At 35.4% G+C, this 6,686-nt stretch overlaps 1 long non-coding RNA gene across 1 annotated transcript in view; it reads right to left on the reverse strand.

The window, feature by feature from the left end:
- The window catches only part of LOC141982286 (uncharacterized), a 75,787-nt gene extending 69,393 nt beyond the window's left edge, over positions 1 to 6,394 (reverse strand). The window contains exon 1 of the long non-coding RNA XR_012638011.1: positions 6,373 to 6,394. This is a non-coding gene — a long non-coding RNA (uncharacterized LOC141982286). The remainder of the gene's footprint in view (positions 1 to 6,372) is intronic.
- Between the last annotated feature and the right edge of the window lie 292 nt (positions 6,395 to 6,686).

Raw genomic sequence — 6,686 nt, forward strand, 5'->3', positions numbered from 1 at the left:
TAATTATTTCAAACTTAATTTGCATTTTCCAGGAGCATATCAGTAGATGAATATCTTCTTGATGAAAGCTGATATAAAAGATTAGTGTATTTAGCATGAAATCAGCTGTGGCCAGTCCTGGAAAAATTCTGTGCTCTAACAGACTAACCTACTATCCCATGTACACTCTACATGTATCTTCAGAATTGTTGATGGCACTATTATAGATAGAGGCACCCTGCTTAGTGCAGCTGGTGTTGAGTGCTTCACCTTTTAATAGAGGAAGGTAGACAGGACTCTGAGATTATACACTGACCCCGTAACTTGAACCTCTAAGGATAAAGCTGACCAGACAAGCAGTTAGGATGATCTATTCAGAGTGGCTGAATACTTTCCCTTTTGTGTGACATAAATGCGCCTGGATCTCCCACCTCCCCTAATCCTCCAGCAGCCCCCATCTGCCTCCCCACCCCATCAAAAGAGAAAATATATTTAGCTTCTGGTTAGTGTGAGAAAAAAACAGTCTCATATACTCATGTATATCAATCACGCACAAAAACATTCTCATATACATCAGTCATACACTGCTATAGAGTTTATGAACATAAGTGTCTCTGTGATGTATTTGTGTGAAGAACTCGAGAACTTCACCCATGCTAGTTTCTTGACATAAAGTGTGTTGAGAGGAGTATCCCTGAGAGAGATCAAGTCCTCTCCACGCTTAGAAAAGCCTTTTTTCCCTTTTCTCTGTTCTTTTAACTCCTCCTCTTCTCATATTTCTGTGTATTTTTCTCCTGTTTCACTCTGCAGCAGTGGTACTGAATGCAAATGAGACAATACTAAACCAGTCAAACAGACTAACATTTGCCGGATACATTTAACAGGTACCAAACACTGTAGATACATTTTTTCAGCACTAATATTGGCATGTCAGTCTACTTCAGGTACTTTGGTAGGAGCCATGGTTAGAATGCATATTTCAATCCTGATCTATTTGAATACATAATGTACCTGTCTTGTATACATCGGTCCTATTTTGCTATGTCTTTGGCTAATATATTTACACAGAAATGATCCTCTATTTTCACAGAAAATATAAACATTTAATAAAGCTACACTATATAGCGTACACGAAAGACCAGTTTTTGTAAAATACTCAACATCTTTATTTTATTTGAACAATATGTTCATAAGTCATCAGTACAGTAGAAACACAGGCAGAAGTAAGGAAAATACAGTTTATATCAAATCTTATAATTACATTTTAGAAGGAGAAAATCTAAAGGATATGCAAAGATTAGCACTTAATTACTACATCTTAGATACTGAATTGTATATAGAAATCTTCTAACCAGACAGTGAATCATTCTAATAATAAAATCACTCATAAATCTTATACTAAATAAACATATCAGTTGCAAAGTTTAACTAGAAATTCGTTCATCTTTACGCAAAATCTGAAATAAATTAATGAACAATCTTGCAACATTTCTAACGACAAACAACTTATTGTATGATCTGATACAAGGCTTATTTCTAGTATTAATGAAATTTCATAGAATTTCATTTCCTCCTTGGCTTACTAGTCATTCTTGCCAGTCTAATTATGACATTAAATCTATACGATCATTATTAATCACTGGCCATTATCCTTTTTCCTATAAATTCCTGATGGTGGTTCATATTACATAAAAATTTGAACTTGGTTACAATACACAACTACAATTGCACTTATCTCAGAAAATCTATTTTAAGAACCCAATTATGTGACAATTCAGCAAGGGAGTCTACACATAAATTCAGGAGCCAAAGCCATCAACCCCTATATATCTTATACGGTCCATTGGATGATGGTTAAAAAATAAAGTGATGTCAGGAAGGGTATGACACATTGAACTCAGGACTTAAATCACTTTGGCTCTCCAGCATCTTTGTTGTATGAATTGAACTTGGATAAGCTCCCTGTTCAAGATTCACAGTCAATTATTACAGATGTTTTTCCAGTTATAAAATTATTCCAATATATATTGAAATTATTGAAATGTTGAACAAACTTGTCAGAATTGACGTCAATAGGAATTTTGCCTCAGTAGGAACTCCAGGATTGGGCTGAATATTGATTTATAGAATTAAATGTTTAAAAATTAACAATATTCCTAGATGTAAATTATAATATTCACAGACTGAACATTCTGCTAGCTAATTATCTTATTTAAATATCATAGTATACAGTTTATTATATGTATTCTTGTTCTTCTTTCCCCCCACCCCCTGCACTAGAAGGCAAAGATATTTTCATAAGGACACACAGGCAAATGAAACACAAGACACAGGTACAGATTTTAAAGTAGCAGCCTGAAACTTTATTAACAATTTAGTGGGTAGAGTGGTGGAGAGGGACAGCATCCCATTCCTTCCCCCTGCCCCAAAATACTAAGTTTTTATTGGGTCAAGTGTGGGGTTAAATAGCATCAGACAATATTAGCAGTAAATCACTGTTAGCCCTCTTCCAACTAGCCCCTAGGATTTAGTCCATCTCTGAATGATCTTCTCCTTCCTCTGCAAGGAGGGATGTGTGTACCTCTGAGGAGTTCCTCACTCTGTTAAGACTTACAGTTTGCCCTTCTCCTTATGTGCTAAAAAGTCACCAGCTACATCCTGGGTCTACTCAGATTTATCTCTGGGACCTGGCCCTTTCAGCCTTTATCTGCACTGGACACTGACCAAAATGTGCAAAAAAGTAAACATTTGAACATTTCTTCTGGACATTAAAATTCCTGTTCTCACCCCGCCCCCACCCTTTACCAAAACCTGGGCCTCCAGAATGCTACAAGGAAGGCAAATCCTTTCCCTTTCCAGATAATTTGCCAATATTCAGGGGGGAGGAAGGGAGGGGAAATAAAAACACAACTTCCTCATTCCAAAGCAGGCAAATGGGTCAAACCCACAGCATCTTGGAAGTGCAGCTTGACAATACTTCAACTGTAGGGAGGGTAGCACTTGCAGATACAATGGCAACATGGTCACCAACTGAGAGAGAAGTTAGCCAATCAGGAACAAATAATCCATCTCCCTCCCCCACCCCTTTGGCTGGCCAGTGGGAGGCAGAAAACCCTCCACCTCCTCCTCAAGATCCCACCACTTTGATGGACAAAGAAGGGCACTGAGAGGCGAAAGGCTCCAACATCTTTGAGCATGAGCACTTTTCCCCCACTCCAAGGCCCCCTGCCCCAAGAGATTGGCCATTCCCCAGCCGTTCTAACCAACCTTCCCCACCACTGGGTTGGAGGACGTCATTTAGTTTTTCACATGGTTAATATTTCATAGGGGTAGAACAATTGAAATATGAACACAAAATCAAACCCAGTCCATTATTATTATTTTTATCCATGATGCTTTATAAGAACAAAGAAGAAAGGACAAGAAGAAAGACAGGGTTCCTGCCCCATAAAGCCTATTCATAAAAAGAAGAAATATCAGCATTTAAAAACATATTCCAAGAAATTTTCAGTAAATATTAATAATTTATTTACAGATGAACATTAATGCAAAGTGACACATATAATAGCAAACATATAGGAACTGCAAATGTCAAAAATAAAAGAGATCCATGGCAAGGTAATTATCTTACTTCTGCAGTACATTATGTGTTAATGCAACAGACAACTTAACTCTGCAAAACTTGTCCTCATTTAGAACAAATACTGTTGAATTAGCCTTCAGTAAATGAATTGACTGCATAGAAACTCTGAAATAGCTGAAATTCTAATACTTGCTTTTCTGATTCTCCTGGCTCTCCCCACCCTCAAATGAAGATCTAAATCTTTGGATGATTTTGAAGGCATTTATTTTCGGTTTCTAAATACTAGGCTACATTCCATCATGTTAATATTTTAAAAAAGCAAATCAGGAAATTAATAACAATACTACTGTATGCTTAATATGAAGCATTTCATGAAGCACGCACAGAACCCTGAATCTACTTCATTTTCTCAATCTTTTTGTTTCACTTTCTCAAGTTCTCGACTGCTTAATTTAGGAAGAAACTTCAAAGATGCAACTGACAACTTTGAAGCATCATACGGAAACTGAATCTGAATAGCCCTTTTTACAAAGGCTTGAATCCAGGATGTAACGAGGCTCAAAAAGCAAATGACCCTGCTTCTGCTCCTTACACAAAAAAGGGTCATGTACAATACAGCTAACTTTGAAATTCTTCCATATGCTGTGGAATATTCAGTTATAATGAGTTCACTGATTGTTAGCCTGCTGTTTAGAATTTAACAGAGAAATTTTAACATTAGCCAATTTGAAATGCACATCTCATCAGAATCTGAACTTGCTGATGAAATGGTTACTTTCTCTCTATAATCCTATTTTTTTTTCTTGCTAAGAATGAGCTTTTAAATTAGGTAAAGAGAAAATCATTTTAAATAGTCCAAGAATCAAAATTGTCATTTCTCCTGTTGAACAACTGAAGGAATGAGCTCTTGCTCCAATATTCACCCCTTGAATAAATTTCATAGCAGTTTGTCTTGACATAAGCATCCACGTTGCACTGACCTTTATTTTTCAGTCTATAGAGGCTGAGACCACACAGCATTGGTGCTGTTATAGCGAACTGTACTTAAACTTTGTGTCTGATCAACTTAAGTGTATTGGATGCGAAAACAGTTAGTCAATTGTTTCTAGTCCCTAGGTGGTGGTTTATGGTAATGTTTGCATCAATACTAACAAAAGCCATGCAGCAGTACAAAGTACATCAAGGAAATGAAAGACAAGGCTGCCTGTTGTCAGCTGTGTCTACAATAAAGGCAGGATTCAGAGCTGGGGCAGAGATCGTTAGAGAACCACAAAAATGAATGAACCACAGAAATCGTAGGGCTGATGGTTCACATCAAAGGTTTGGGGACTGGCTAATGGGCAAGGTTGCGCACAGGCCAGACGACACACAACCTAGACTTATTTGGCCATACAAAAAGGTCACAAAGGAAAAAAAGCACACAAGCCAGTATGATATGGAGTCATGTAGAACTATGTAAGAACTGAAAAATGTTATTAATCTCAATGCTTAAAGGTATATTCATTTGTAATTGTCAATCTAATATGTAAAACCTGTAATATTTAGTATTTCTGTGGGACAATATTTGTATTGCAGAATGCACAGTATAGTTTTTCCAGTCTTGTAGGTAAAATATTGGAATTTATTTTCAGTTTAAGTAGTAAACAGTAAATTTTATATGCTTAATGAAGAGTTCTATCAAATGGGAACATTTCTCCAACATTCTTAATTCCAAGCAGCGTCCCATGTATGGAAAATATTTCTATTATATAAAAAGCTAATGTGCACAAATACAACAATGATAAAATAATAGATTGTGATATTTTTCTCACTTTGTCTGAGACCATGTTATCATGTATAATTTAAAAAAAACAATTAAAGGAACTAAATGCTGCCATAATATGACATATTCATACAATGCCATCTATTAATGTAAGAATGTAGTTATCCTTTATTTGAAGCCTAACCTCTGGACACCTGCTGTGCTGCTAGATGCTAGAATGTCAAAGAAAAATAAGTGAAAGCATATCTCATCATGGGGTAAATTGCCTGTTGAAAAGAAATGTACTTAGTTTCTCATTTGAATGCTGCTTTCTGCTAAAAAAAATTATCAAGGTAAAGACTAATCTTTTCTGACCCCCCCCCCAAACAAAGTTAATTTGAACAAAAGCTGCAATCCAAAAGGAAAGAGTACCAACATCTTCTCCTTTGTGTTTTATGCCCATTTCAATCTATTTTAGGCTTTTAACATCAATGAATGAAATCTGAGATCCATAGCATGTAGCAAAGGGGAAAACAATGCATGATAAAAAGTACAGATGTAGAATATCAAGAACTTTTTTTCTTTTACAACATAGGAAGAAATCTTTTTTTAAGTGTTCGTATTTTATGTCATGTACATGTTGCACAGATTGAAAAAATAGAAACATTACAAGTACCTAAATTATCTGTGCTGGGTATTGCATATTAAATTGCTACACAGAACTTCCACTGTACATTCCTCAGTTACTAAGGAAATAATGAATCTATACTTAAAAGACATAATTACATAGCTATAACATTTGTTTAATAAAGATTCCAGGAGAAGCAACATAACCTAACATTTTCATATAATATTTTCTACATATCACTTCAAAACCTTCCTCCACTTTTCATTCCTTAAGTCCATTAAGCAGTTCTGAGTTGAAAGTTCAGAAACAATTACAATAGTTCTTAAAATTAATAACATAATCTACATTTTAAAGAGTTTTGAAAGAAAAATGTACTACGAAGAATTCAAATGAAAATAATACAGACCCTTAAAAAACCATCACTAAATTTATTTGACCTACCTTATCTGTAGCAAAATGCTAAGTCCCCAGAGAGGCCTTTGACTAATTTTTCTAGTAAATTCTTCAACGACACATAAACAATCAAGGTTTCCTTTACAATTTACTCATTTTACAAATACTATATCATTTTTCAACCTTTAGAGATTATACTAAAACTCCCCAAAAGCTTAGCATACTGAGCAAAGCAGCATTTGTACTTTAAAACAGGACCATCTGCATTTCATTAACAGCTTAACCACCATCTTGTCTACAGATAAATACAGCATTATTAAATCTGTTTTTCAGAAAGTAGTTATTACTCTGTGTTCTTAAGT

The sequence above is a fragment of the Natator depressus genome, chromosome 2, assembly GCF_965152275.1.
Source record: "Natator depressus isolate rNatDep1 chromosome 2, rNatDep2.hap1, whole genome shotgun sequence".
Taxonomy (NCBI): Eukaryota; Metazoa; Chordata; order Testudines; family Cheloniidae; genus Natator; species Natator depressus.